Raw genomic sequence first — 22915 nt, forward strand, 5'->3', positions numbered from 1 at the left:
CTAAGAGAAATAAGTCAGACAGAGAAAGACAAATACTGTATATCACTTATGTGTGGACTCTAAAAAATAAAACAAACTAGTGAATATAACAAAAAATAAACAGACTCACATATATATAGAGAACAAACTACTGGTTATCAGTGGGAAGAGGGAAGCAGGGAGAGGAGGCATAGACATGAGTAAGGATTAAGAGGTACAAACTACCACATATAAAATAAATGAGCTACAAGGACATATTTGTACAGCACAGGGAATATATCCAGTATGTTATAATAACTATAAATGAAGTATAACTTTAAAAAATTGTGAATCACTATGTTATATACCTAAAACTTACATAATATTGTAAATCTATATCACAATAAAAAAATAAATTGTTCATATTTTGATCTTCATACATTTTACTACTTATCTTTCTCAATTTTAGATAAATATAAGGTTTTTTACTAAAGTATAGTCAGTTTAGAATGCTGTGTCAATTTCTCATGTACAGTACTAATGTTTCAGTCATACATATACATACATATATTCCTTTTCATATTCTCTTTCATTATAGGTTACTACAAGATATTGAATATAGTTCCCTGTGCTTTACAGTATGAACTTGTTGTTTACCTATTTTATATATAGTAGTTAGTATCTGCAAACCTAGAACTCCCAATTTATCCCTTCCCACCCACTTCCCCCAACCCCAGTAACCGTAAGTTTATTTTCTATGTCTGTGAGTCTGCTCTGTTTTGTAGATAAAAATAAGTTTTAATGTAACATAAAATAAACATTTCTGTAATTAATGAATAGAAATATTGCCAAGCTGCTGACTAGTCACTGTGGAAACAACTGGCAAATTTCTATTTGCTATTTAACCATTTTAATCTACCAATCACTGTTAATTATTGTTACCAATCTAACAACCATTATTAGTCTATCCATTTACAATCTAATGCAGTAAAACTCGGCACCAGAAATGGCACAAGCTTTCCAAAAGGTTTCATCACACTTAGTGAAATTTCAAAAAAAAAAAAAAAATCCTGTGTTTGACTTCAGCAGTGTTATTTCTCTCGTCTCATTGCTTTGATAGTATTTCCTATATGCCTTCCCTTTTCTTTATACTATGAACTATTTAATCACTGTTCCTTTATAAATTAATCACATATCTTTAATATGAACTGATAAAAAATGGTAATTTCTAAAAATTTATTTGGTTTCCATGAATTGCTGCCCAAGAATTTTTAAGTAAGGAAACAAACCTGAGATTTAAACTTGTAAAAATCCACATGCAATGAATATGACTAGCTCCTGAGAGGGGTAAATTAAGAGACTGTCTATGAATATAAAACTGAAGATTTTGGAACACCCAATACTCCATGAACATTATCTGGGTGTAACCAGACTGACTGGAAAGTGGTTTTAACTTAGTAAAATTAAATAATTTATTATATTATGTCTGATGTAAAGAAAGACTATGAATAGCAATAGGACATTTAGACTAAAGCACAAAAATGAAAGCCTAGGATCACAGTATTCATCCAGGTGGAGACAGACAAAAGGACTGGCAGCAGAAAAAATATTTTTAAAACATCCAACTCATCACTCAAGTTCTGCCCCCTGAAAGTACAAAAGACGTGCATCCCATTTCATCATTTGTAATTATATGTTAATATCTACTTTCCCCCACTGGCTTATAAGCTCTGTGAGGGGAGAGACCATGTCTGTGAACTGTATCCATAGCACATTCAATCAGAAGGAAATCCCATTAACCCACTCCTGGTTGACATGGAGATATATTTCCCTCAGCATCTCCCTGTCCCTTTACACACCCTTTGTGTAAGAGAAACGAAAATTGGGAAGAACACCTGGGCATGCTCAGTTATACCATTCGCTGTCTTGGGAGCTCCTTGCCTGCAAGAGGATGTTTTTCACTTCACCTCTGGGACCGAAGTCCCTGTGCAGGAAAGTTCTATCCTGGTATAGCACTGCAGGGACCAATATGGGTAGCTATTTCTAATTCTAAGATTCAGTTGATCAGCCCACTTGGTGTTCTCATGAATCTGTCTTCAGTCTTGCTCTATGAGAAACAGAGGCGATATTTTGCTTCCATCTGCCGTGCTATTTTTTTTTTTTCTTAACTTATTCAGAATCCAGGCAGGGAGGGAAAAGGTCTTATTTACTGGCCCTCTTGAAACCCTATACCTAGCATTATATCTGACTTATAGCTGGTTACCAAATATTTGTTGATTGGCTGTAGAGATTACCACAAAAGGTTGATTCTGCAATTTAAGTTCTCTGCCAACAAGAAGAACTAGTGTATTACAGGTTGAAACATGAAGATTTAAGTGTTGGCTATTGAAAGCCCACTTTTCAGATAAGATAACAGAATGGTCTGGGGCTCTGAGATCTAGGTTGGGCTCATGTATCCTATTAGGGTATAGGAAGATACATACTGAGCTATCTCCCAGGACATCCTGGGAGATCCTATAAGGCTAGCAGACTGGGATGGATGTGGAACATCACTCGACACAAGACTTCAATAGAGGAGAGAAGAGGGCAGTCTAAAAAGACTATTTAATTAAAAAGAGGTACAGAAAGAAAAAATCTAGGAATGAAGCCAATAGGATAAAAACCAGGGATACAGGAGAAAATGGCTTAGAACAGGGGCCTATGGAGAAGACAAGTTCTGGAGAAATAGCCCAATCGGATTTGCATATAGCTGCAGTGTATTTTATTATAAATTCTATGACTGGAGCTAGGGTGGGGAGAGGCAAGCAGGGCACTGGTCGAGTTGCACTTGTTTGGCTGTACTTTGGGGGGCAGCAGTAATGGCCTTAGTCAGGGAGGCTGTCCCTCAAGCTTAAACAAAGAACTAAATTGCATTTCTACCAGCCTGATTCTACTAAATTTTACCAATGATTTCCTGCTTTGGGGTATTATTACCAAAATGTACTCAAACAGACGTGTATTAAACTTGAAACACTAAATTAGGCCTGCCTTTCACAATAAACAATGATTTAGGCGCAAGCCTTTACCAAATCACACAATATTTAATTTTATCAATTCACTCAGAATCTTATTTATAAAAAACCTTTCCTGATATTTGTTCTTGAGGTTGAGGTTTGGACTAGGGCGAGTCGCTGAGCACTTGTCTTGGAACCCCTGAGCCTGCCTCTGCCACAGTGTTCTGTCCAATCTCCGCACATTATTCAACCAAGCGAAGGGAGCACCTTGGTCACCTTGTTTGCAAGCTATTATTTTCACTCTCCTCATGCAACAGAAGAAAAGTAAAAAGAAAAAAAACGCAGCTACAAAATTCATGTTGACATTCTCCAATTTGTATTTTTCTAAATTATGTTTTAGACTCTATCCTAATATCAGTTATCTGTGTTTTTAACTGGATCTAGCTGATTATTATTTACATGAAATCCAGTGTATTATTTGAGAATAACTAATGTTTAAGGCAGTTACTTAACACAGTGAGAAATTTGCCTCTTTAAAAGTTATTTTAAATATATACACACACATATGCAGAAAAAAAGTTTAAAATTAAAAAATAATAAAACTACTAAACAAATGGTAGATTATCAATGTAAATTTGTGAAGGTAATAACTGCACTGTAACCATGTTAGAAAATCCACCTAAAGAGCCACGATGTATACTGTAACTTGTAACTTATCTGAACTATTTCAGAAAAAAAGGTATGTGTTTGTCAATTACACATACGGTTTACATAAAACACGCCACAGTTATCACATGGCGTTGTATGCTATTTATTTTTGTCAGTTAATGTGTATACATATTATAGCTATTACTAAGGATATAAAAATGTACATGAGTATTAACTTTTCTGCATAACTCAAAAATTAATAACTAACAAATATTAACACCAAGTAGTACAAATTAAAAAGTGAACACAAGAAGAATCAAGAAGATTATCAAAGATTCAGTTCAGTTATTTGCCAAAAGATATATGAGATGACTTTTACTTACTAGTCTTTATGGGGAACTTGAATTAAAAGAGCAAGAAACAGTATTTGTGACTTGCTGCCCCTGGAAATCCTGACCACAAGCTTGATGTCACAAAAACGTGCCCAGCTTTCTTTGCATTTCCAATGTTACTGAATAACAAGTCAATTCATTGGCGGCAATAGAATTCTTGTAACAAAACAACATTCAAATCATTTTTCCTTGTGTAAGTAAAAAACGTAAATACACATAAAGATAAATAGCAATAAATAATACAAATTATCTCCATGACATTTCTATTTTCAAAAAGAAATACAGATGAATGAAATGCATTCAACACAACAGCTCATCATTTCATTTCTAGCCCCAAGAACACTGCCTGGCACAAAGTAGACACATAATAAATTCTTGTTAAATGAAATAATGAATGAATAAAATGACGTAATACATGTAATAAGCTTAGTGCAAAAATTAAAATACAGAACTCAGTATGCTAGTTCTTAGTAACAAACATCCAACTGTTTATTAATAATACTACAGTGTCATTAGTATGCACTATATTAAATAGATATTTGTTCCTGCTGTGAATGTAGTCTGAAGACAAGCTATTCCTCAAACAATGGGAATAGTTTCAAATTGACAGAGATACATGTATGTATGTACGTATGCAGCATGCACACACATAGGCACAACTCGTCCAAGTTTTAAAAGTATTAAGGTTATACTTTTAAAATATTAATGCTGAAAGTGCAAGCAAAGCCTTGAATTGTAAAGAAATAGTGAAACTCTTCACTTCCTTTTAACTTTGAACTTATGCCAGGTATTTATAAAAGCAAGAAATAGTAGTAGTAGCTAATATCTAAAAAGCACTTATGGTGGTTCATATATTTAATTTAACGCTGTCAGGTAGATGCTATTAATTCTCCTGATTTTACAAATGAAAAAAACTGGGGCAAATTGCTCAAGATCACACAGCCACAGTGAAGCAGAATCAGCCTAGAGTCCAGGTTCATAACCGCTATGCTATTTGGCATCTCAGTGCAGATGAGATTCAGGTGATACGACAGTGAGAGAAAGGATGATTCCACTATGCAGAATCTGAAATAACACCTCAAAGCTAAATTTATTGCTTAGGGAGAGCTATGCTGCCTACGCACAAGGTCCCCAAGCAGAACAGATGACGGATACTGCACGGACGTTCAGGAAGCATGGAGTTCAGGGACTGGCAGAAGTGGGTTGACATTAACTGCGGAAGCACGGCTGCTTAGGTCACACTGTTGGTAACAGTTTCATCTTCAAAACATGTTCATTGGAGTGAGTCTGGCTGACTTCCAGAAGTGAGGCGCTGTAACTGGTTGGTTGGGCTGTAGAAGTATATTCACTCAGGTGAGTTGCCACTGATTGATTAACAGGCTTAAAAGCAGTTCTGGTGGTTTCTTGTTACCATGGCTAAAAAACAACTAGTCTTTTACTAGAAGTGTGGGAATTATTATTTTTAAAGCTGCCTTTCATTCCTCCCTCAGCCAAAGTTGCAGAAGAAACCATCAAGAATTGTCCAGATCTTCACCACTGTTATTGATGCACCTTAATTGTTCTGTTTGTAGGTATGCGGTTTTTGGTTTGAGAGTGAATCGTATGATTTCTTTTTGTTTTCTCTTTGAAGCATCTAATAAGACAGTGGCTGCATAGAAGCATTTAAGGTTCTGGCTAACAGATATATAATAACAGTGAAACAAACAAGAAAATCTGAAAGTATTATAAGAAGAGACCAGAAGGCACTCTGAAAATATAACCCTAGATTTCCCAGGCTTAACCAAGCAAACAAGTTCTTCCTGTTGAAAGGTGCCTGGGGAAACAAACTTGATTGGAGAGTTGAAACTTTCAGCCCCACCCCAAGCTCCCCTACCTCCTGCTAGGGGAGAGGGGCTGGAGATTGAGTTAAGTCACCAATAGCTATTGATTTAACCAACTACACCTAAGTAATGGAACCTCCTAAAAAAACAAAAGGACAGAGTTCTGGGAGCTTTCAGGTTGGTGAAAACATGGAGGTGCAGGGAGAGCGGTGTGCCCAGGGAGGATGTGCAAGTTCCGTGCCGCTTCCCCCCTACCTTGTCCTATGCATCTCTTCCATCTGGCTGTTCCTTAATTATATCCTTTTATACTGAACAGTAATCTAGTAAGTAAACTCTTTTTCCTGAGTTCTGTGAGCTGCTCTAAGAAAATTAATTGAACTCCAGGAAGAGGTTGTGGGAACCTTCAGTTTATACTTAGTAGGTCAGAAGCAGGGGTAACAACCTATATCGGGAGTGATGTCTGAAGAATGAGTGTTGCGAAGATGGTGGAAGGGGGGCAGCCTTGCAGGACTGAGCCCTCAACCCTGAGATCTGATGCTACCTCCAGACAGACGGTGTCGGAATTGTGTTAAGTTGTAGGACACCCAGCTGGTGTCACGGAATTGCTTGATGTGTGGAAAACCCACACGTCTGGCGTCAGAAGTGAAGTAGTGCTGTAGTAAAGTACTGAGAACAGAGGGGACACACAGGACTGTGTTGCTTCTTTACAACAGAATATAATTTTTTATCATTACAGTCTTGCCTATATATTGATGGAATAAGTCCATTTTCAAACAGCTCTTCTACTTCCTGAAAAGGAGACTAAAAATCCTTCAGCATGAGGCGGGTCTTTTCTTTTATCGTTACTGAGACTGAAAGCACAGACGTGCTGGGACAATTTCACCCAGGTGCAGTGTAAATGACAAGTACAAGGACATCATCAGAGAGGAGGTAATGGCAGCAGGTGAGTAGGAGAAGAATAAGGGTAAATGGAAGAGCTATACCTGGAGCATGATTTTGCCTAATGTATTACACAGCTTTTGGGGAAGGTAACAAACATTTTTTGCCCTGAGAATCCCCTTAAAATTTGTGCAGTGGGGTGGAGTTTTTCCTCTGCACCTCGGTGAAATCCACATCTCAATTAGTTCTCATTGCTTATTGATTCACTCCTACATAACTGTTGGTCCATACAGCCCCTTTTAATTAAATGAGAAGTCTCAGTTCAGAATTAGAAGGTCCAATCCCATGGTCATCAACGCTTGAGTCTTCACTCCAAGGAGAGAGGTCTCTTCCTCCTCCCCAGCAGAGACCTATAGCTAACTGTCACTGTTCTTAGGGAAGGAGTATGGGTTGGCTTTTGTCCTCTGTTCCAACTCACTTCCTCCCTCAATCTCAAGCCCCAGATTAGAAGAAGAGGGAGATGAAATACAGGAGTTAGGACATTACCTGCCTTGCTGGGCAGCTAACACTCTGGGCCTGCCAGTTCTTAAAGGCTAACTCATTCTCTTCTTGGCACAGTTGGGGGTTCTATGGAGCTTCTTTGACAGGTACAAATCCATTGCTTTTGGCTCACAATCCCCCACCCTCCCCCTAGCCCTTAGATACGGAACCACTCCACACAGACCCTCACCTGCTGGAATCCTGTGTCCTCCTCAGTGATCCCCTAGGCTAAGGTGGAATGTGAAAAGGCACTGTGTTGGCTCTCTCTCCCTCGTGGGCCCATATCTAGGCATGCATCCATTAACTTCACAAACTCTGAAAACGCAAATCAGCCAAAACACAGAACTTCTGTCCTTCCGACAGCCCCCTCCAGCTCCTCTCATGTTCTCAGATGTCAGGAAGGATATATGTTTCCAACTGTAGGGAACATGTTTCAAGCATTCTAAGTGGTCTCATGGAAGCTTCTTATCCTGGACCCAAAGTGGAGGGTAGCATCCTGCCCAAGTCACCTGGGGAAGGAGAGTGGGGACCTAAAAGCTGTAGTCCTCTTCAAAGACATCCTTTTTTTTTTTTTTTTAACAAATTCTCTCTCCCCTTTCCACATTTTGACTCCTTTTAATTCTTGCAATGACTAAGGTGTCAAAAAGTATTGAAAATCTTTTTTTCTTTGAAAATTATGCATTTTTTGGCTTATTACTTTGATAGGCAGATCTATTGCAGTAGTTTTCAATCCCATCCAACTTAATACACATATTTAATAATAAATCTTTTTGTCACCCTCCTTTACTACCATGGAGTGAAATTTATAAATAATTAAACCTACCTATTTATACAATTTCAAAGAATCAATACAATGCATCAACTGTGAAATAAAATAGAAATAATATTTTATGTATACATATAGTAAAATAATATACATTTCAGTATTTAAATGTTCAGGCATGGCTCCATTAGAAAAGAAAAAGAAGAAGCCAGGTGTTTGCCCTCACTTGTAATGAGTAAACTTGGATTTTAGAAAAGACAATATTCAAATGAATATTGTCAGCATTTCTTCTCTGTATTTGTCATTTTAAAATAAGGGATAAATAAATATATTCAGAGTTGGATAGATGAGAGAGAAAGGTCCTTTCAACATGGATTCAACAGCTATTAAGGCAGAATGATCCATTTTAGCAATTCAAATTCTACAAGCAATACTGCCTTCAGTAACATATTTTGAATTCCTTACCAACCCCTAGGAACTCTGAAAACATAAAAAGATCGTATAAAATCTTTCCTCTACCTATACAGTAATTGCATTCCTAGAAAATTCAGTATATATGAAAATCATGACAAAATATAAAGACTTGTCACTTGTGAGATATTCGAAAGCAGCACAGAGACAGGACAGTTCTTCACTGTGTAGGCTGTCCCACACACCGCCAAAGATCTAGCCTCCTTCCCAGCCAGTTAAAGGCCAGTTGGACCCTCCTCCAATCATTGCAACACCCAAAAAAGACAAAAAACATCCCAAATTTCCAAAACTTCTCCTGGGGAAGTGTGGCTTATCTTCTCCCACTGAGAATCACTAATCTATTGTCTCATCATGCCTAGAACAAAACTTAAATGTTAAATCTGTTATATCCTGATGGGAGAAAAAAGAAATGTAAAATCTTTTAAGAGGAGTAAAAGGAAAAAAGGTCTCGACCAAGAGTACAGTCTTGACCAAGTCACAGTTCACTGTGACTAAATGCTACTATCAGAAGTTTACACCTAAGTCAAGATGCCTATTATTTTCCTCTTACTTAGCATCTGCCTGAAGTCTCACTTGAATTTTGTTTAAAAACTTTCCAAAGGACAGAAGGTGATGATTAGGTTGATGACAAAAAAACTTAAAAAAAAAGAATAAAATTAAGCTTTTACAACATTTCTTTACAACCTAATGTGACCAAAAATATTAAATCTGAGTTAATAATGTCTGTGCTATTAATTTTCAGATATTAAAATTTTTCCTGGCTGAATTTCCAAATATTAGCTTTTGTCATCTAGATAAAATGCCTAGACTGGTGTTGAAGTTGAAGGCATTTTTTAAACAGTGGTACCCCTTGTTATGAGAGAAAAAAACCCTTTGTATACCTGCTTTATGCAACTGGTTCTTATTCAGAAAAACAAAGTACAAGTGATGAATGGTTTAACTGACATCCTACAAATATATATATATTTATATATATACATCCTACAAATATATATATATTTATATCCTTGGGAGCCTGATGTAAGGGAAGCAGGGCTATATCTCTCACAGGCTTCTTCTCTCCAACCATCAGCTGCTGTGAGCTACTCTTTAGGAAGCTGCATTATGAATGAACAGATAAAAGCCTCATCTCTGCCCTTACATAAATTTCCTCCAGAGTGAAGACGAGTTTAAACAATGTTTCCTATGGGGTTATCCATGGACCTAGTCCTCTGACTCCACCTTTGACTTCTGTGTAACCCTAGGGAAATCTTGGTTCTGTCTGGAACTAGTGATTCTGCTACTTTAGCTGTGTTATGCAAACGTACATAAACAGCAGGCGTGGTTTGTGTGTTAAGACCTTTATAGCTCCTCCCAAGCCGTCCGACATTTAGTGCCTTTCAAAACATTTAGGGCCAGAAAATAAAGTTACCAGTCTCTGTCCGTGTAGATATCACCCTTGGTATCTTCCCACGCTTGTCTCTTTGAGAGACCGGCTCTTAGAGCATGCGCCACACAATTTCTATCTGAGAGGTTTCATTATTTTATCTTTTTGTGTTACCAGTGCAACTTTTCTGAAAATACTAGAATATTGTTTAGTAAAGGCCCTTTTTCCTCCACATTTGGCCTTATTTTCAGGTGTGAAAGCCTATACACAAACCAGTTATGAAATTGAAGAAGATGGAACTAGAGTTGCATAATTTACATTCAAGCCTATTTGTATATTTAATGGCTTCTTCCTTAAGCACATAAAATAATATTTGAATTTCTCAAACTTGCATGTCATCAGAATGCAAGGCTCTATAAATATTATCATAGATCACCACTCTAATTGTAATAAAAAGTTCTGCTTGAATAATTATCCTTTAAGATGAGAGCAAATGGAAACAATTTAGACTTCTATCATCTGTTCATATTAGCTAGAATAGTTCAATTTTCAGTAATACCATGCATATGTCTACATGCAAGTTTTTCAACTATATTATGATTGAAGAATAATAGAACTATCTACTCTAAGATTGACAGCTTTTTTTGTAACTCCACATCCAGCCAAGTGTGGAGTAGAAAATGACAGAGGTCCAATCCTATGGCTTAGAGAGTCAGGCTACCTCCCCAGGCAGTGAACTCTCTCTCTGGTGATCCTCAAATGAAGGTTTGAATTTCTTGGGGGTATAGGAGAAGAAATTCCTGCATTGTATGTGAAATTAGACTGGATGAAGCAAAAAATTTATATGCAACAAGATAGATGATATTGTCTATTAACATGGGGAGGGGAGATCGGGTCCTCTGGGGGAAAGCAATTAGACCAGTGGCATGGACTGTTGTCTTTTGACCACCCTGAATGCATTCACACTCATTTCCTTCCAGGGCAACCATCCCTTTCACATTCTCAACCCAACTGCTTCAAGTAAAACTAACTCTACCTCTGGGATCCAGGAACAGAGCAACCATAGGCTGAGCCAGGCAGCACATTCCAGCCCTTGGCCACACTGGTGATTTCTAGAGTGGGAACCAGAAACAAAATAGGCCAATCAGGACCAATAAGCTCAATTCCAAAATTTTCTTTGCAGCATCAGGGAAATGAAGTATCTCTTATGCTGGAATGCCTATCACCATGCTGTGAGACTGAAGCTTCGCAAAGATGGATAGCAGAACGTGAAAATGGAGACACTCTTAGAGGAAGCAGAGTAGAAGAGTGGATTTGGAGGATGTCTTTTGAGTTCTGAATTGAGTCATGTCTGTTCATAAACCATTAAGTCTATTTATTTATTTATCTATCTATCTATCTATCTATCTATCTATCTATCTATCTACCTACCTGATAAGGCAGTTTGAGTTGGATCTTTTGTAATCTGGAAAAAGAAAAAATGTTTAACAGATAAAATGGGGATTATAATTCTCCACTCCATTCCCACTACTAAGGATGATGTCAGATACACAGTAGGTGCTCAATAAATGCCTGCTGAATGAATGAACAAATTCTCTGAGGGGACTTGGAGCAGCAGGAAGGACCACAGTTTGGCTCAGAAGAGGAGAGGGGTGAAGAAGAAGTGGACACTGACAATGGGTTGGGGAGGGGATTTTTTTAGAAGGACAGGAAAGGTTTCTAGCAGTTATTATTATAGGCAGATAGAATAGGGGGTCCCCAGAGACGAAGAACCAGATGTAGATTTCTTGACATAAGAGAAGCCATTTTAGGGCTAAGCCATTTTGTGATCTAAGCCTGGCCACAATGCTTGTCCATGCAGAAGAACAAGTCTCAGTAGGTAATGATTTTAAAATAAAAACAGAATGTTCAAGAACATACAGCTATTACCAAGCCAGGAAATTTCTTAACCATATCAGACACACAAAAAAATCAGTTGTTAAGACTCCCAGTTCTGTTTCAAAGGTGAAGATTAGCCTGATGCATGTTCCTGAGCTGTTTTACAGGATTCAAACCCCCTTGAGCACACAACCACCTAACTAGCTGAAGCCGGAGAATGGATAATGCTGGCCCCTGCTGGCCTTCATGGCTCCAGTCAACCAGGACATGGGCTCTGTCAACCTACAATGACTTTTGCCCCAGTTCTATGCTGAATTCTCCTAAATATGCATGCATCTTTAGCTTAAAACTTCCCTCAAGTAGCAGTTTGAGAGACACTGCTTTGGGGAAAATCCCCCTGTTCTCCTTATTTGTTGCAAGTACTAAAATCCTTCCTTCTTCCTATCTTTGACTTGGCTATGTCTCTTAGCTCAACACTCACCAAGAGGCAAACCCAGTTTTCAGGTAATGTGAGTGTGAAACTGGGGGAGATGGAGAGAAGTACAAAGATTACTTTCAGGAACTTTTGCTCCATGACAAGCTACATATAAGATTTCTGTACACAGAAAGTATAACCTAAGTTTTTGTAGTCTGCTATTCAAGGCCTTTGGAGTTAGACTTACATCTTTGAACATGAGTTCTTGCAGAAGCTGACTTCAAGGCAAAGCACACTTGCCAGTTTTAATGAGGATTATCAATATGTATTTAAAATTCTTTAAATAGAAATCAAGTTCAAATGTGTTGATAAAAAGTAGGTATATTTTGACCTTTTATCAAGAGACTAAAATAAATGGAACTTTTTTCCTTCAAGCATAGCTTTGATTTAAAAGTTAAGACAATTTAACAAGATAATTTGAAATGCCTACCACATAAACCTGTGGTTATTTATTTCAATAAATTCAACTCAAATTTTTGGCCATCTTATTTTATTTCTTATAGGTTCCTCTTTTATATCAAGTTTGCTTTTTTTCTTAAAGAAATACTTTACTAACCTTTACAAATAAAAAGAAAAAGAATATATTATAGAATCATAAATTTGATTATGTAAATTGATTTTGACAATCCTACAACTTTCATAAGCTGAGAAAACCATTTATGATTAGCTATAACAGTAATATTTATGATCAAAAAGAAAGAAAGCAATGTTTCTAACAGAACTACTACCAGGCAAACATTAACCAGCTGAGTATTTTAAATACTGCAGTAGCTTTTGTTCCATTGAGTACAACTTTTTTCTGAAGGAATCAAGGAATATTTTCAGCTTCTTTGCAAAGAACCAATCTATGTCGTGATGCTAAGATAAGTATTCTTTACTTAATCTCTGTGAGACACTATCATTAAATCTGTGGGTCTTGGTCATACTCTTAAAGCAGAATGATGGAAAATGAAAACAAATCTGAAGGCTCTCCGTGACACCAGGGACAATAATAGAGACATGACTTAAGTTCTATAGTAACTCTCTATGTGAACTTAAGTATCTTTCTTAACTTCTTTATGTCTCACTAACTCACATAAGGCGAAGGACCTCTTAACGGGTATTAAAGTTGCACTCTATTATTGCAACATTAAGAGCATAACACTTAAAACATGTTAGTGAAAAAGGAGAACATCAGAAACTAAAAGAAACAGGAACTGGTGATACTTGAAATTATTTCTCTTTGAGCAAACAATAATGTGTCATTTGTTCATACTTACTTAGTTTATCACTATTTTAAAACTAAAGCATTTATTTAGTGATTTTTTAAAGAGAGGATATATCTCCAAGGGATATATCAAAATTAGAAAAACATGTATAGTTTGAAAGTAAAATAATTATTTACCCTTTGGTTTTTTTTTTTTTTTTCATTTTAAAATGTTTGCTTTTATCTCAAATAATATTAAAAAGGATTTTTAAATTAACAGTGGTGTATAATTTTTTCCCCTTCACAAAGGTGCTGGGGATTGAACCCAGGACCTCGTGCATGCCAAGCACATGCTCTACCACTAAGCTATGCCCTCCGACCCCCAGTGGTGTATGATTTTTACAAGCTGGGAAACCATGACTTAGTAGGCTTAAGGATATCTTGTAGTAACCTATAATAAAAAACGAATATGAAAACGAATTTATGTATATATATGTATGACTGAAACCTTATGCTTTACACCAGAAATGGATACAACATTGCAAACTGGCTATACTTAATAAAAATAAATAAATAAATAAATAAATAAATAAATAAATAAATAAATGCCAAAAAAAAAAAAAAAAAACGATAATCAGAAGATGAAGCAAACTTGGGAACCTAAAAACTCAGGAAACACAATTATCTATGGAAAGGGATACCAGGGGAAAACACTGTATTTGTTTGACATTCTAGCACATTTTCTGTCTTGAGTAGGATCCCATTTATTTTAAAAAGTGAAGTGAAATTCAGAGTTACTATGACAGAGCTTCCTAACCTTTACCAGATCTTGGCTCACACAGAAAACAATCCCCACATGATGCTCTGGGACAGTGGATGAGGTCGCGCCAAGCTGAGACAACAGCCAAGGACTCTGGGCCACCCTCAGGCACAACCCAGTGATTGAGGGGAATCAATATCTCCACACATCTGTGTCCACTTTTGCATAATCTGTGGGGAAACTTTGCTCTTCAAAATGAAAGGGCGCATAAATCTTCCACCACTTCTGGAAAACAACTCAAAATGCACCCATTCACAGTAATGAGACAGTAAATATCCACTATGTTACTGCAACACTAAGTATTCTATACAAGCTATTTCAAGAAAGATGCCCATAGTGTATTACTTCTAAATCCTTAAAAAAAAGTCCCAAGATCTTGTGTATTACTTCTAAATACTCTTTTAAATCCAAAGATAATTATGACTATTTATTATATGCCAGATGCTGTTTCCACCACTCTAAGAGAGCTAATTCATTTAAATTCATAACAACTGTATGCGGTAGATAGTATTATTATCAATATCCGCCCTTAAGATGAGGAGACGGAAGCTCAGTCAGGCTGTTAGCAAATAGCAGAGCTGAGACTGAACCTAAATAACACCTACAGAATTCCATGTCCCTAGTCACTGCACAGTTCTGCCTCTCTTAAGGTTGAATTCAAATGTAAGTCAAGATTCTTACTCAGCACATATTTTTACTTCCAGTATTAATGTCCTTTATTATTAATAAGCAATATACAATCTCCCCTTTTGTACCATGAGTAGTCCGAGGGCAAGAATCACTTGTAGCTGCAACCTGCACCCAATACGGCTTTATCAGTCCATTCATTCAACAAGTCCAGTACTGAGCACCTAACATGCAGTAGGTGCACTAATGGGTGCTGGGAGGGTAAGATGAGCAAGCCAGGCTCTGGCCTTCATGTCCTCACAGTTTGAGGTGGTTCCTGAGCTGTAATATATTTTGGCAGATGCTGTCCCGGTGGCATGAACTAGTACAATGAGGACACAGAGAAGGAAACAGCTAATTCTGCTTAGCAATATTAGAAAAGAACAGAAACTTGATAATACCTTTAAAAGACATTTATTTAAAATTTTCCATAATACGTATTAAATTTTATAGTTTCTACCCAAAAAAGCACTTAGATGAGATGTAAAGAAGTATGGGGAACTAAAACGCTGAAAAACATGATGCAGCTAATTCTTTTGTGGTGTGTATTGCTAATACACAAATAATACACACGTATACAAACATATATTTCTCACATCTCACAATCACATCATGTGCAAAGTTACTGCTAACCTATCATTATTTTGTCACTGTGTTAGAAATTTCAATGATACGCCTTAGGGTTAGACAAGTTTCTGACAAAAGCTCACCTCTTCTCTGACATTATTAACTGATTTTTTTTCTCTTTTTTATTGAGTGTCTCTTATGGTGCCCTTCCGCTAATGCATTTCTTTCCCACATCCATGTTTAGTACAGTTTCTCATGACAAATGTCGTATTAAGAGGGAGCAGACATCTTTCAAGCCCTGAAAGCATTATTATAGTAATGTACAGGAAAAATTAGCAAGGGATCATAATGATTTCCTCCCTCCCTCCCCCCTCCTTCCCTTTCTCTCTCTTTCTTTCTTTCTTTCTTTCTTTCTTTCTTTCTTTCTTTCTTTCTTTCTTTCTTTCTTTCTTTCTTTCTTTACTTCCTTTCTTTTTTTTTTCTTTTCTTTCTTTTTTCAAGTAGAGGAGAGGTTTAATTTACTGGGTGTAAGTCACCACAAAGATATGACAGCACAACAGAAAATAACTTTGAATCCCAAAGCCCATATTAATGTACTCAAATCAGGATATGGTTATCGGTTACTACACTTGATCTTAGCCAAAAGGCAGAGAAGAGATTAGGATATGGTTAACAGTTGACTTAATTTCTATAATAAATCTGTTTGAATCAATTCACATTTAAAAATTACAATAAGCTTTCTAATTGTATAAGATGTTACTCAGCATGTAACAGATATTGCTCTCTGAAAGAAAAATTTAGTGGTGGGATTAGCTGCCTTGCAGTTTCCTTGGAAGCCGCTTACTTTTTTTTAATTACTACTGAAGTACAGTCAGTTACAATGTGTCAGTTTCTGGTGTACAGCACAATGTCCCAGTCATGCATGTAAATATATATATTCGTTTTCATATTCTTTTTCATTAAAGGTGATGCTTTCTTATTGTTATTTATTACAAAGAAAGTATTTTATCACTGTTTAAAACTCTTTTTATTATCTTTTAAGTTCAGTTTTAAAGTTGAGTTATGACAGTTTGATCCTACCATGTTCAGCCCCACTTATAAAGAAAAGGAGCAAAAATATTTCAGAGCAAGACAATCTGTAAGTAGAGAAGGGCAAATCCATAGAAATCTTGTTTCACACCATTGGAAGGAATCTTGAACGTACAATATATGCCCCAGATGTTGAAAGTCCTGGTTTCAAACTCTATCTCAGTAGCCAGACAGTAAGAACAGTATAGTAGTTTAAGGTCCCTGCACTGGAGACAGGCTACCTGGGCTAAATCTCCATGAATAGACTGCTAACCCTATGACCTTGAACAATAAAGCAGAGAGAGTGTGGAGAAAACTCTAATTTGAAAAGATACACACACCCCAATGTTCATAGCAGAACCATTTATAATAGCCAAGACATGGAAACAACCTAAATGTCTGTCAACGGATAACTGGATAAAAAAGTTGTGATATATATACAAAATGGAATGTTACTCAGCCATAAGAAAAGAATGAAATAATGCCACTTGCAGCAACATGGATGGATCTAGAGATTATCATATTAAATGAAGTAAGTCAGACAGAAAAAGATAAATATCATATGATATCACTTATATGTGGAATCAAAAAATTTACAAATGAACATTTTTACAAAACAGAAATAGACTCACAGATATAGAAAACAAACTTATGGAAAGTAGTGGATGGGGAGGAGAAGGTATAAATTAGGGCTTAACATATACAAACTACTATATATAAAACAGATAAACAACAATGACCTAATATATAGCACAGGGAACCATGTTCAATATCTTGTAATAATCAATAATGGAAAAGAATCTGAAAAAGAATAAAACTGAATCACTTTGCTGTACACCTGAAACTAACACAACATTGTAAATTAACTACACTTCAATTTAAAAAATGGTTTTAAAAAAGACAATAGGAATAGTGATATTGTGTACTTCCTAGAATGGTTTAGATGGATTAAATAAGAAACTCCTATTCAGGAGTCTGGCATGATCCTGGCACATTGTATTTGATGCTCATTTGTTGTTGTTTTTGTATAAAGCATTTCATAGTACGTGACCTACAGCAATCAGTGGAAGGTAGCTATTACTGTCCCAACAAAAACATGTGTAGTTGTCATGTTTGCTGATTTGGGACATTATAAAACTATAGTCTCCATATTAAGCCATTTTTGAAGATCTAGTCCAACCATTCCTTCTATCACCTATCATTCAGAGCTGGTTGATAAGGGAATCCATTCGGTGTGGAAGCAAGGATCTAGCAGAAAACTCATGGAGAATGAATTGGCAGAAATTCAGGAGCCAGTGCCAGGGGAAGTGCTAATTACATCTTGAAAAAAGGAGTTTTCCTTTTCTTCCCCCACAGCCAAGAGGCCAGCCAGGAAAGCACAAGAAGCCAGAAGAAATACAGCAGAAATTTGAGCCTACAGAGAGGTAGACATTTAATGTCTTTTCTTTTCTTTTTCTTTTTCTTTCCCCTGGTTAGGCTAGAAATATAATCATACTTCTCTACTGGTAAAAGCTGGTGAGAAGGAAACTTTTTTTTTTTTTTTTTTTTGCTCTTTTGCACTTTGCTTTTTCATTCAGCTTTATTGATATATAATTGATATATAAAATGGTGTGAGTTTAAGGTGCACAGTGTGTTGGTTTGATACATTTATATATTGCAAATGATTACTACCATAGTGTAGCTAACACCTCCATCCCATCACATAATTACCATTCCTTTATTGTGGTGAGAATATTTAAGATCTACTCTCTTAGCAGCTTTCAAGTATATAATTCAGTATTATTAGCTATAATCACCATGCTGTACATTAGATCCCCAGAACTTATTTATCTTATAATTGGAAGTTTGTACTCTTTGACTAATATCGTTCCATTTTATTCGCCCTCCAACCCCTGTTAATCACTATTCTACTCTTTACTTTGTTTAATTCAGCTTTTTAAACTCCACATATAAGTAATATGTTAAGTATTTGCCTCTTCCTTTCTGACCTATTTCACTTAGCATAATGCCCTAAAGTTTCATTCAAGTTGTCACAAATGGCAGGATTTCTTTCTTTCTCATGGCTGAACAGTATATAGATATACATATATCTATATCTATATATACATCACATTTTCTTTATCCATTCATCCATCCGACAGACACATTGTTTTCTTAACTTGATTACTGTGAATAATGCTGCAATGAACATGGGAAGACAGGTATCTCTACAAGATCCTGATTTCAATTCCTTTGTATATATGCCCAGAAGTGGGATTGCTGAGTCATATGGTAGTTCTATTTTTAATTTTTTAAGGAACCTCCATACAGTTTTCCATAGTGGTTGTACCAATTTACATTCCCATCAATAGTGCACACAGGATACTTTTTCTCCACACCGTCATCAACACTTGTTTTCTCTTGCTCTTTTGATAATAGCCATTCCAACAGGTATCAGGTGATCTCTCACTGTGGTTTTGACCTCCATCTCCCTGATGACTAGGGATGTTGTGTGCCTTTTCATGTGCCTGTTAGCCATTTGTATGTCTTTGGAATACTATCCATTCATTTCCTCTGCCTGTTTTTTAATAGGGTTGTTTGGTTTTTGCTATTGAGTTGTATCGGTTCTTTACATATTTTTGGATATTAATCCCTTACGAGATACATGACTTACAAATACTCTCTTCCATTTCATAGGCTGCCTTTTCATTTTGTTGATTGCGTCTTTTGCTGCGCAGAAGCTTTTTAGTTTAATATAGTCCCACTTGTTGGTTTTTGCTTTTGTTACTGCACTTTCAGTGTCATATCAAAAAAAAAAAATTGACAAGACCCATGTCAAGGAGATTTTTCCTATGTTTTCTTCTAGGCATTTTGCAGTTTCGGGTCTTATATTTAAGTCATTAACCATTTTGAGTTCATTTTTGTTAGCAGTGTAAGATAAGGGTCCAATTTCATTCTTCTGCATGTGATTATCCAGTTTCAGTTTTCTCAGCACTTTTTATTGAGTATTTTCCCCATTGAATATTCTTGGCTCCTTTGTCAAATATTAGTTGACCATAGATTCAAAGGTTTATTTCTCTTGATTGTTTCATTGGTCTATGTGTCTATTTTTATGCCATTACTATAATGTTTTGATTACTTTGCTAATACAGTTTCAAATCGTAAGTATGATATCTCCAGCTTTGTTATTCTTTCTCAGGATTGCCTTGTCTATTTGGGGTCTTCTGTGGCTCCATACAAATTTTAGAATTTTTTTTTGTATTTCTGTGAAAATGCCATTGAAATTTTGATAGGGACTACATTAAATCTATTCAAGGAAACAATTTTTAATTCAAAGTTAACTAAAGGACCTCAAAGAGCTGGGACCCCAGCCAGTGGGCAGGTGGAGATGAAACCCCTCTTACAGTCCACTCATCAGACTAGCTCTGGGAAGGAGGAGTGACTTTTTCTAATTTGTACAAAGTGCCTTACATGCAAGGATGGCCCCAAATCCTGAACCCCTTACACGTTTTTCTGGCCCTAATCTTGTCTCATCTGTTGTCATTTTGCCTTAATAAGTTTCTAAATTTATCTAGCTAACTCTAATATAATTTGAAACCAGGAATTTTCTCAGAGCAGCAGAGAACTGGCTACTGCTTTTAGGCACTTTTAACATCTCCCCATTGGGAGAGACCCACACTCCGTGCTATGGGTCTTATTGCCACTATGTAAACAAAGTCACCCAATACAGGGAAAATCTGCACTATCACTCCCCATGGCAGCACTCACCTAAAGAAGATGAGGAAATAGAAATCATAGGAAGCCTGAATATGGGGCTTTGGTTTAGCCTTGTCAATCCTCTCCAAAACTACAGCCTGCTTCTAAACTTCAACACTTAACTAAAAACCTATCTTTCCCAAGGCCTCCCTGGATTTCTGTATTGTCCTCACTTCTTACTGACTGTAGGAGTCACTGCATTTTGTACCAACTACACAATACTTCATTACAAACTTTCCATGCTTATTCTGAAGCCAGACTACCTGGAGTCAATTGCCAGTGTCACCAGTTACTGCGTGGCCTTAAACAAATTATTCAACATTTTTGAGATTTCGTTTCTTCATTTGTAAAATGGGGGTAATAACAGACCTAATTCGTATGACGATTGAATGGTTTAGTATTTTAAAGTGCTTAAAACTTTAAAAAGTGCCCTGGCATATGATGAACACTCAATAAATGTTAGCACTAGTAGCAGCTGTACTCAGTCTCTTATTACCTGCTACCATGGTGTTGAAACACTGAGCACCACATTCTGCTTGGATTGTTCTCCTCTGGGTCAATCTAGCTGGCGCTCCTGGTTCCTGAGTCTGGCTTAACCAATTATGAGTTCAATAATCATGACAGGTAAGACCATATTTCATATAATTTTTATATAACCATGAGCTATTTTATGGGGTTAAAAGAATTGGCTGTTCATTATTGCATAAGTGTGACATGGAACAACTGGCTGTCCACTTCAAATAACAATTAAAGGCAAAGGTGGCTATGTTCTTCTGAACATTAATATTTACATTTTATCCTTTTAATTAAATACTTGACTTTAGTCCAAAGAGGTGCCAACATAATTTGATTTTGAAAATTCAAACTTCCAGAATTCTTTCCAGCCTTAAAGGAACCAAATGAAAATCTGCATATTGACACAGCACACATAGAACTGTCCTCAATTTTCAGTGTAGGAAACCTACACACAATTATTTCAGCAAATTAAAGGTAGCTTTTAAAATATACTATAGATGTTTACCATCCTAACAAATCTTAGAACCACAGAATGTGTGGGCATCTAATTTTTTTTACAGACCTAATCATGCTCATTTACTTAGTCCTAGTATTACAGTTCTTGGTAGATTATTAGCTGTGTAACTTTAAGCCAAGAGTCGGTTTTGTCACCTGTAACAAGCAAATAATAGAATCTCTATTCATAAACGTGTTGTGAGAATGGAATGAGTTAATGGTCCTTAGCCCAGTGCCTGGATGGAAAATGATAGCATTCATCATAATCACCATCTTCTTCCACACACCTCAATAACTCACATCTGTGTAATACCTTTTAACTGATAAAATATAAGAAATAGTGAGTTAAGAAAGCAAACCTACAATCATTTGAGCAGAATAATCAGTGCCTATGGCTGGAAAGAATTTAGGTAAATGAAGAAACCAAAAGATATTAAAAAGTTTTCTTTTTTCTCATCCATGTCTATAAACGGTGTTATCTGTCCCACCCAGCCATCCCTTCTTTGCATGACTGTTCTAAGGAGCAAAAAGGTAAAATGTTTAAGTCACTCAGCCAAACTTATGGCTATTCTTAGAAAAAAGTGCTGTGTGTCCCCATGAAGCTTCACAAGATACAAAAATACCTAGAGGGTGTATTTTCATGTGAACTGGGTCTATCTTTCTGGTTATTTGATAGGTTTCTTCAGCCATAGTTACTTGAGAGAGGGTACATAACACTAGATGCAGTAAATTATGTATTTCTATGAAAATAAAACTAATGAAATAAATAAAATACTCAGTTTAGAAGAAGTTTAAAAATGGACAGATGGACAGAATAGATACTTTTCCAAAGAAGATATACAGATGGCCAATAGGCACATGAAAACTGTTCAGTGTCACTAATCATCAAAAAAGTGCAAATCAAAACCACAATGAACCTATACTGAAAAAAACTGAAAATGAATATATGTATGTATATGTATGACTGAAACATTATACTGTACACCAGAAATAACACATTATAAACTGACTATACTTCAAAAAAAAAGAGAATGCAAAAAAAATGAGATATTACCTCACATCTGTCAAAATGTCTTACAATGGACTATTACTCAGCCATAAAAAGAATGAAATTCTGGCATTTGCAGCAACATAGACAGAACCAGAGGGTACTGAGTTTAGTGAAATAAGTCAGAGAAAGAAATATAAATACTCTGTTATCACTTATATGTGGAATCTAAAAAATAAAACAAATAATATATAACAAAACAAAAGCAGACTCACAGGTGTAGAGAACAAACTAATAGTCACTAGTGGGGAGGTGGAAGGGAGAGATGCAAGATAAAGTTATGGAATTAAGAGATACAAAATACTTGTAAAAAATAGATTTTAAAATAGGGGTATATTGTACAGGGAAATATAGCCAGTATTTTGTAATAACCTTAAAAGAAGCATAATTTTTAAACTGTATAATTTAAAAAATGCTGTTTTACTAATCTTTTTACCCACATAGTACATTGCATATGTACATACGGTACATAGTAGGCATTTGAGAAGTAGAGTGAAGAATTAGAGAAAAATTCATAAGATATTTTTCTCAAAATTTGCCTTAAGATGTAGAAATTTTTCTTCATTCCAAAGCTACTTCCTTGCTTCAGATGACCTTGAACTAACCTTTTTCTCTGAACACACTGCAGCTT

The 22915-nt window shown here is 36.1% G+C and overlaps 1 protein-coding gene and 1 pseudogene across 4 annotated transcripts in view; both read right to left on the minus strand.

Annotated features, from left to right (window-relative positions):
• MAPK10 (mitogen-activated protein kinase 10) overlaps positions 1 to 22915 on the minus strand; it is a 438616-nt gene that overhangs the window by 277301 nt on the left and 138400 nt on the right. The window lies entirely within an intron of this gene.
• LOC116149097 (U2 spliceosomal RNA) lies at positions 15921 to 16081 on the minus strand (annotated as a pseudogene).

The sequence above is a fragment of the Camelus dromedarius genome, chromosome 1 (genome assembly GCF_036321535.1).
Source record: "Camelus dromedarius isolate mCamDro1 chromosome 1, mCamDro1.pat, whole genome shotgun sequence".
NCBI classification, from domain to species: Eukaryota; Metazoa; Chordata; class Mammalia; order Artiodactyla; family Camelidae; genus Camelus; species Camelus dromedarius.